The following is a 9,879-nucleotide window of genomic DNA, read 5'->3' as shown; positions in this document are numbered from 1 at the left end:
TTTAATATCAAATGTAAGTTCTTGACACGGCCTGCTCTTTCCAGAGGAGACCCATAAAAATAACATGTGTCTCTGAACAATTTCCTGGCTGAGGCAGGTTGTATTTTGTGTCCCCAATGATAATTATCTTCACTGCATTGTAAAGAATGTGTTGTACACCAAATTCTCTATTAACAATCACAATGTGTAGAAATTATCTTCATCCTAGAACATCTCAAGGGTCCAGGCTGTTTGTATATGATAACAGCTCGCTGAGATCCAAATTATTGAAAATTCAAAGAAATGAATAGGAAAAACATGGCTATTTTACCATCAGTTTTTAACAGAAATGTATTGTAATTAAAATGTAAAAAAGAGGCTCTTTGAATCAATCTAGTCAGATGAAGAAGGAGGAGGAAGGGGAGGGAGAGTAGGAAGAGAAGGGAAGGAATAATACCAAAAGAAATATGAGTAGAAGCATCCTGAGGTTCTGCCTCAAAAAATAGAATTAGTGAATTAAAAAAATAGACACTCTTTTATGCCATTAAGAATAATTAACAATTGGATAAATAATATTTAAGTTTTTAAAGATATATGAATAAACTATAAAACTTCTAGTATTCTAAAATTTAATTTGAAGGGAACTACAAACTTTAAATAATGAGGTGAAAGTCTTGGCAGGTGAGGAAATCAATTCTTGATATTTAGGACACTGACCTTCTAAAGCCCCTCTCACTCATAATGCAGACATTGATTTTAATTTCCTTCTCAATTAACAAGGCCTCTTTTTTATATTATGTTTAAAGGTTAGAGTAAAATGACTGAAAAAGTATATATAAATAAACTAAAAAGGGATATAGTAAAAAATATATATAAATCAGATAACTAAAAAAAGGATATATAAATCAGATAAATAACTTTGAGCAGTTATATGATGAACTAAAGGCTATGTGAGTAGAAAAATCCCAAGAAGTATGCCTAGAAAATATTTCTTCTCTTTTTTCTTTTCTTGCAGATAAGTTTTGAAGACAGGGGCTTCCCGGGTGGCACAGTGGTAAAGAATCCACTTGCCAATGCAGGAGGTGCAAGAGATACGAGTTCAATCCCCGGGTTGGGAAGATCCCCTGGAGTAGGAAAGGGTAACCCACTCCAATATTCTTGCCTGGGAAATCCCATTGACAGAGAAACTGAGCAGACTACAGTCATGGAATCTTAAAGATTCTGACATGACTGAGCACACACACACACACACACACACACACACTCATATAACCCATGCTGATACTTTGTATTCTGTATTTGATGCTTTAGTTAACTGTATCAAAGCTTTAAACCTCCAAGCAATGACAATGAGTGGCATTATACTTGCATGCGTGCTAAGTCACTTTAGTCATGCCCGACTCTTTGTGACCCTTTGGACTGTGGCCCACAGACTTCTCTGCCCATGGGATTCTTCAGGCAAGAATACTGGAGTGGGTTGCCATGCCCTCCTCCAGGGGATCTTCCCGACCCAGGGATCGAATGTGGGTCTCTTACATCTCCCTGCGTTGGCAGGCAGGTTCTTTACCACTAGTGCCAACTGCAAAGCCCTGCATTATATTTGCCCCCTTGTATAATCTGTGGAGGAGGAAGCAAGCAGAGAGGTGAAGGGGCTTACAATGGAAGCAGCTCTTCCCCCTCTTTCCTGTTTGCCCATTTCTGTTCCCCTCTAACCTTAAAGGAACATAATAAGGAATATGATCACTAAGCTATTGAAACTGACTCCAGACTTATGCTCTCCTAAATACACACAATGCCTTAGCTAACCTGTTGATTCTTTTCCTAGATATGAAGAAGTAAGTAGCCCCCAAAAGCCCCCCAAAGCAATCCTGCAGGCCAATCACTGGGGCAAGATAATATCTGAGGTGAGAGCCAGTCAGTCTGCACACAGTGGAGATGCAGAACCTAACTTCCTGCCTCCATGATTCACTGGGGTCCTTTCCCCTTCATTTTTCCTTTTAAACATTGTCATGGATCAGCAGAATCTTTGGACTTGGTCTCTGGACACAAGTCACCATCTCCTCAGATTGCGAGCTTTTCTGATTAAAGCATCTTTCTTTTCTACTGACACGTGCCTCTGGAATTGGCATGTGAACAGTGAGCAGCTGAACCTGGGTTAGGTTACAAGATACAAAGAACATAATAATGAGAGGTAATTGTAATTATCCTGAACCCCATTAGTACACACACCAGGCCACCTGAAAGGATAAAGGAAGAAAAGGGAAAAAAAACCACACAGCCTAATGTGCAAGAAAAAGTTATAATCCTTTCTTAAGATAACTTTAATATATGGCTTTGTTGAGTTGTAATTTCATTTTTTCTTTTAGCTCTCTAATATGCACTTAACTTGATTTAAAAAAGTGTACTATATGATGAAATACTCCTGTTAGTGAGATGTCTGAGGCACCTAGCCTAGACAGAGAGATAGACAATGTATTCCCACCCCCCACTAACTTGATAAGGTTGTTGACTTAACATCATGCAAGGTAAAACTGTCATTCAATTATGAAAAGCATTTAAAAAATTAAAAACAATAGTGTCTTAAGGAATACTAATAAATTAGGAACTGTTAATGAACAGAGATTGATTATAATTATTGACCATATATATGAATATAGGTGTCTCTAAGGTAAAGCTTCATTTGACAAACTCAGTTAGAATGACTTTCATAAGAGCAAGGAAGACTATATTTGTCTGAACTCTATCTGGAATAATCAAACAATTAAATTGGATGTGGAGGGAAAGGGAAAAAATACACAGATAAACCTCTGAGACCGCTTGCTATTATGGAGGATGGCAGGTCTGACACAAGAACAAAGTGTAGGTGGCGGCCAGTGATTCACTCATGAAACCAATTGAGAACAAGCAGGGAATGACATTTATAGCCCAGATGCATGAATACCAATTTCCAGAGCAAGGGTAATAAAATAAACATGAAATTTTGACACATAATGATTTCTTTTATGAACTAATAAAATTTTATACATATTCATATATTTTTATGTATACATAATTTTTATGTATTGAGAATGATCTTCAGAATAAAAATATGCATAACAAGCATTATTGGTAAGAGGAGCTTCCCATTATGTGTAGTTGGATGAATTATAGAAAAGCACCTGCTGAATTAAATGAGGCTACATTTCAGGCTACTAAAAACTTGTGTTTGAAATTACTGTGCTGTTTTCAGTGGTGTTGAGCCATCATAGACAAATGGGCTTGGTGCCTCAAGGCTACAAGTAAACAGTGGTGGTTCTTATTTTGTTTTTAAAAAAGACAGTGATTAGCTACATACAAACTTTAAAGCCTGAAGTAGATCTTAAGCACAATTTCATAATTATTAAAGAAATGGGGCTCTTTGCTTTTCCTTCTTTGACAGACTGTTGCATCTTCTTGTGCAATACTAGCCACATCCCTGAGACATAGTCATGAAGGTCAGAGTAAATGGATTTGGCTATATTGGGTGCCTGGTCACCAGGATGCTTTTAATTCTGGTCAAATGGATATTATCATCAATGATCCCTTCGTTGACCTTGGCTAAATGGTCTACATGCTCCAATATGATTCCATAGCAAGTTATACCACAATCAAAGCTGAGAATGGGAAGCTTGTCATCAGTGGAAGGCCTAGTTCCACCTTCCAAGAGCAAGACGGGATGCTTGGAAGCACCCACATCAAATGAGGTGATGCTGGTGCTAAATATCTTGTAGAAACCACTGATGTCTTCATTAACTTGGAGAAGGCTGGGACTCACCGAAAGGATGCAGTCCAAGGGTCATCATCAGCCCTGTCCCTTCTGCCGATGTCCACATGTTTGGGCATAGATCATGAGAATCATGATCATAACCTCAATATTGTCAATATTGTCAGCAATGCCTGCTCTACCACCAGCTGCTTGGCCCCTCTGACCACGGTCACCCAGGATGACTTTGGCAACTCATGATGCCTGCCACTCAAGGCCACTGTCTGTGTCAACACTGCCACACAGAAAGTCTCAGATGGCTCCTCTGGGAAGCTGTGGCATGCTGGCTGTGGGGCTTCCCAAAAGACCATCCTCCCTGCTTCTATGGGCATTGCTAAGACTATGAACAAGGTCACCCCTTGAGCTGAACTGGAAACTCACTGGCTGGCGTGGCCTCCCATTTCTCAGCTCCAATGTGTCATGAATCTGACCTATAGTCTGGAGAAAGCTGCCAAATATGATGACATCAAGAAGGAAGGTGGTGAAGGAGGCAACAGAAGGTCCCCTAAAGGGCATCCTGGATGACACAGAGGAACAGGCTGCCTCCTGTAATTTTAAAAGTGATACACCCTCTTTCACTTTTGATGCTGGGGCTGGCATCACCCTCAGTGACTTCTCTGTCAAGCACATTTCCTGCTATGACAATGAGTTTGGCAAAAGCAAAAGGGTGGTGGGCTTTACGATCCATGTGGTTTCCAAGGAATAAGAGCTCCCTGAACCATGAGCCTCAGTGAAAACAAGAGAAGGAAAAAAGAGGCCCTCAGCTATTGAGGAGCCTTTGCCCCAACTCAATCCCCCAACACACTGAGAATCATCCATCCTCAAAAGTTTCCATGCCAGACTTCCTGAAGAAAAGGGAGAACATTAGGGAGCCCTACCTGGTCATGTATCATCAATAAAGGAAAATGTATATAGTCAAAAAGGAAAAAAAAAAAAAAGAAAGAAATGCTTTACAAACATTTAGAAATGGAAGTGGAGATCAGCAGGAACTAGGAAAAGTTTACAAAGGATGAGTCAGGTCAGTCTAGCTTCATTCTCCTTTGGACAAATATTCTAAAAAAGTGGTTTATGTTCATCTGGATTAAGCAAGGCATTTGGCAGTCACAACAGAAACATAACCTCGATAATCATACAAGGAAATAGACTTATGAGTGCCTAAAACCATATCAAATATCCTAGTTACTTGACTGATTAAATCTTAGAGCACAATTTTCTATTGTTTTTCAAAGATCTTTTTTTTTTCCTTCTTTCTTCTTAAAAATAGCTATCGCATTTGAGCATCTACTATATGTTAGGCATTGTGATTATCCCTTGACATGAACTCTATACTCACAATAATCAAAGAGATAGATATTCTTCAAATTTTAACATTACCTAAATTATAAGATTGGGTCCAAGGGCACCAAGCTAGAGTCAGGAAGTATAAGCTTTTCAAATGTGCAAAGTATATGAAGCTGTAGAAAAAAAAATATGTTGGATTATAGACTCAGGCTCTAATATAATCTAAACTCATTAGTACATTAGATTAAATGTAAGATTCATAGATATTAATATTTTTTTAGCAAGCTTATTGTGAGTTGGTAGTATTGCCATGGCTGCTGAGAAAATGAAAAGATTCTTTGGTCTTATTGTAGGATAAGACTATCTGAAGAAAGGGAAGTGGCATGCTTGTTGTTGTTGTTTTTTTTCAATATTTTCAGTTCCAAGCTCTATACTTTAATACAGAGTGCACCTATTAAGATTTTTTTTCCCCTTGTTAATGACAGAGACTCCATATGCAAGGAGGGAATTTTTGTATTTATAGAAAAACTGACAAGAGTTTTCAATTAACCTATAAACCTGGAGAAAGGGCTGATAAAACCTTGACTTGAAGGATGGAAAATAGAGTCTCAGAGCCAGTTTCTCCTCTCCGCTTATCACTGCTCATTTTATATGTTGGTCTTATCCTCTGTTATTTCATATAGGCCTTCTCCACTGGCAGAGTACATTTCTATCAAGAGTGTCAGATTAGCTGTTCCAGTGAAAAGAGAAAGCTTCTTTTGGCCCGATACCCTGATGGCAATCCCTGAGAAAAATTCTGTTTGGCCATGCTATAGCCATATAGAAACCTTTGTCCCAATCACTACTGTCAGAGAGATGGGGTAATATGGTTGGCCATGATTTCATCCTATGATCACTTTCATGGCCAGTGGCAGCACAGAATGTGGGTGAAAGCCGAATCTGTTACTAGAAGAAAGAGGATGAAGCGCCGGCTGAGCACATTGTACTTGGTACATTAACATTCAACATGTTCTGAAGGGAGCAGGGAAAGAAAAGAGAATTGAAACTCTGATGAAGACAAGATGAAGAAATAGAGATAGTTATTCTTAAAAAGGGGGGGGGCAGTTCAGAGAGACAAAAGGTTTGCTAAAAAAGGAAATATAAACAATGTCTACATAGGTCAAGGGACAGAATCTAAACATCCTCATTGGAAGAAGGATTTCATTTTAAAGGTAATTTCAACTTTATGATATTTTAACTTTCAAAGACCCAGAGCTGACCAAGGGGTCTCTAGATGAAATAGAAACCTTGCCATTTTCATTTAAAGGTATAAGATGTTTTACCACTTGCCAGGGGAAGTTGCAGATGGGTTTATTAGTATCTGACAAATGGCTAGACTAAATCACTTTAAGTAAGAGAGAAGCAATGGCTAAACCTAGATTTTAAAGTAAAATATGAACATGAATCCAAGTTTTGGTACTTGTTATTTATGTGAAAGCTTCCCTCATAGCTTAATTGGTAAAGAACCTGCCTGCAATTCAGACACTGGGGTTCGATCCCTGGATCTGGAAGATCCCCTGGAGAAGGAAATGGCAACCCATTCTAGTAAGTATTCTTGCCTGGAGAATCCCATGGACAAATGAACCTGTCAGGCTACAGTCCCTGGGGTCGCAAGAGTCGGACACGACTTATTAATTAAACCACCACAGCCCATTTATGTGAACTCGGACAAACTGACTACTTTCTTTTAGCCTCATTTTTTTTTTAATCACATCACATGACATGCCAGATCTTAATTCACGGATCAAACCCATGCTGCCTGCAGTGGAAGCACAGAGTCTTAATTGCTGGACTGCCGGGGAAGTCCCTGGTCTCATTTTTGAAGTAGGATTATTATTCTTACCTTGCAGGACTGCTGTGAGTGTTGGAGATAGTCTATGGAGAATTTCTTGTTCATTGATATATCTTAATAAATTATAGCTTATGTGTATAACTGAGATTCACTGACACCTTTGAAATATGGAAGCATGCCATGTCCAGACCAAAATAAACCCTTATAGATACATAGATCATAGCTATGTAAGTACCTGTGGGTTTGGTATGGGAGAAGGATCAGGAGTGGAAGGGTAACTGAGTGCATATGGCAAGAATGCAACATGAAAGTGTGTCAAGCCTGTCTGGCATTGAAATACACAGGAAAACATAGGAATTTATGGTAGCTTTCAGAAAATTTAGATTAGCACAGAGGGTCTAAACATGTATTTCATGAGGATTAAGTGAAATAATAAATGAAAACTTGCTTAGAATAATTTCTAGTACCCAATTAGAGATCAAGAAAAGTTCATTATTGTTTCTACTAAAACTTATCATATGCTCTCCTTCTACTAGATGGTGAGCTTCTCAAGACACAAATTATGTCATAGTAATCTATTTCCTAAGATTTCAGTATAAGGCATGGTGTTTTCTAGGCCCTTATATAAAAGACAGTGAAAAAAGGAATTGTGGTATCATGAACAAAAAACACATTGAGGGCACAAAATAAAAATTTTGACACAAATCAGTGTGTGCAATTACATCTACAAGCTTGGAATAGAAGTGAAAGAAATGAACTCTGATTAGTAATAGAAAAGGTGAAATAAGCTTGGAAAAAATGAGGATCAAAAATGGTGAAGGATAGGGGATAAAGCTGACAGGCAGAAGTATGGCATTCTAAGTCTGCATGTTTTAGATGATGATATTTATGCAACAAATCAGAAATATATCAATAATTTCACAAAAATGTGCACTTTCCATATTCTATGTCTGTGTCTGATGCCTTCAGGATTTAAGTTTCTGTGATCAGTTTCAGTCTGAAATAGCATTTTCATATTCATCACGCTTGCTTTCTAAACCAGGGCTCAACCTATCAGTTAGCAGGTACCTATGCCAGCTTGATTCCACTCAAATTATCTGCCTGGTCCCTGTTTAGTGTTATCACTCTTGCTCTAAATAAGAGGTTCCCAATGTTTTCCACACCATGGCACACATAGAAAATGACAACACTTTGTTTGTGGAGCCACTGAACTAATGGAAGAAGCTCCTAAGAAATTACCCCGAGTTCCAACTGCCTCAGGCCCTGCCCTGCTGCCCTGAGGCTGGGGGAGGGAAACCGTATTTCAGCAGACCTGTAACCAACTAGGGCTATTAATAAAATAGGTCACTCCAGTTGGGAGGCTATGCTGTCAACTCTCCCTATAAAGAGATACAGAAGGTTTGATATATTTGTTTGTTCAATGTGTAGGGTAGATACTCTTCTAGGCACTGAGATGCATCAGTGGACAGGACAGAGTCCCTGCCCCCTACAAACTAGGTTACAAATGGTTAAATGACCCAGTCAAGTCTATAAGAAAGACTCAGGACACCACAGCTAGAATCTGTATCCTCAGACACAACTCAGTTACTGCCAAGGGAAGAAATGCTAAAACGTTTATACTATAAAATTAATTTGTCATTCTATGGTGAGGAAAGGGATTGCCAAGTTTTCTAACTTAAACTTTTGTCAAGGCACTTCCCTATGGTCAGCTGGCTCTGATTCCACACTTCCAAGGCAGGGGGCCCGGGTCTGATCCCTGGTCAGGGAACTAAAAGATGCCACAATTAAAAGATCCTCTGTGCTCCAACAATGATCAAAGATCCCATGTGCTGCAACTTAAACCCAGCACAGCCAAATAAATGAATAAAATAATTGTTTTTTAAAGATTGTCAATATGTCCCTATTAATTTTGAATGTGAAAGAATTGTTCTTGGTTAAAGTTTGCACTTGAAACTTTTCTCAGTGAATATGCTCAAAGAAAGGAACAAAGATTTCGGGGGTCAGGTTATCTCTGATACAGGCAAGTTAATATTTTTCTTGTGGGATCTTCAATATGAAATATCTACCATCATGTTTTTGCCTGGATAACACTCCTGCTTACCATGGGGTAGTAGAAGAGGGAGGTGATAGACTGTCAAAAGCATTACCAGGTGAGAAAGGATCCTTCTGTCATTAAGATGAGGCAAGCCTGGCAGAAAGCACATTTAAACTGTTTAAGAAAGTAAAATTTTAATGCACATGATTGCTAATTATAAAGGCATTTTCAGTTTTCATTAAAGTGGGTCCCTGGGGATCTCTACTTGGGAATACTTTGTTAAATGATTTATTCAAATCACTGTATATAATTGAAAATAATAATCTGGCTATCTTTATTTATTCAATGATTCAAACTTTTTCTTAATTTTTTATAATGAGTGGTGATGAATGATAAGATTACATAATTTTTATGTATTGAAGGGTTTTCCATATACTTCTATGTGGGTCCATGCAGATGCCTATCCATCTAAAAAGCAGTAATTTCTAAACATAATAACAGAGGGGCAAATATAACCATTCTCACTGACCCTGGATTAGGTAGTTCATATTAATTCTATTATTGACACATTTTTATAAATGGTAGCAAGTCCCTTGCTACAAAGAGTCAAAGGCATGAAATATGACTCAAAGCCCTTAACCAGTCCAGATTACAAAAATTCGGAATTTACCTAAAAAATTGTCCATTCTTCAACTACTCTTCAAATATTTAATTGTGATTTTAGCATAATTATGTTAACTTAGGCTTCCAGTGTGTAGATTGGAATTTAATGTGTTATAAATACCTCCAGAAGCTAAGCATTTGGATTAGGTAATGATGCATATAATATGACTAATTAAGCACATTCTGCATTTAATGCTGGATTAAAGTGTTAAACTGCACAGAAGAACAGAACATCAACCCTGTGAAAAATTCACAGTGATAAAAAGGAGTTGAAGGATGACCATTTGGGTTTTTGTGTAGACTTAGAAT

The 9,879-nt window shown here is 38.1% G+C and overlaps 1 pseudogene; it reads left to right on the top strand.

Annotated features, from left to right (window-relative positions):
- Positions 1 to 3,446: 3,446 nt before the first annotated feature.
- On the top strand, positions 3,447 to 4,466 carry LOC133054809 (glyceraldehyde-3-phosphate dehydrogenase-like; annotated as a pseudogene).
- Positions 4,467 to 9,879: the final 5,413 nt, after the last annotated feature.

Source organism: Dama dama, chromosome 1 (assembly GCF_033118175.1).
Source record: "Dama dama isolate Ldn47 chromosome 1, ASM3311817v1, whole genome shotgun sequence".
In the NCBI taxonomy this organism is placed as follows: domain Eukaryota; kingdom Metazoa; phylum Chordata; class Mammalia; order Artiodactyla; family Cervidae; genus Dama; species Dama dama.
The sequence above is the reverse complement of the archived record's forward strand: the minus strand, read 5'-3'. Positions and strand labels throughout refer to the sequence as shown.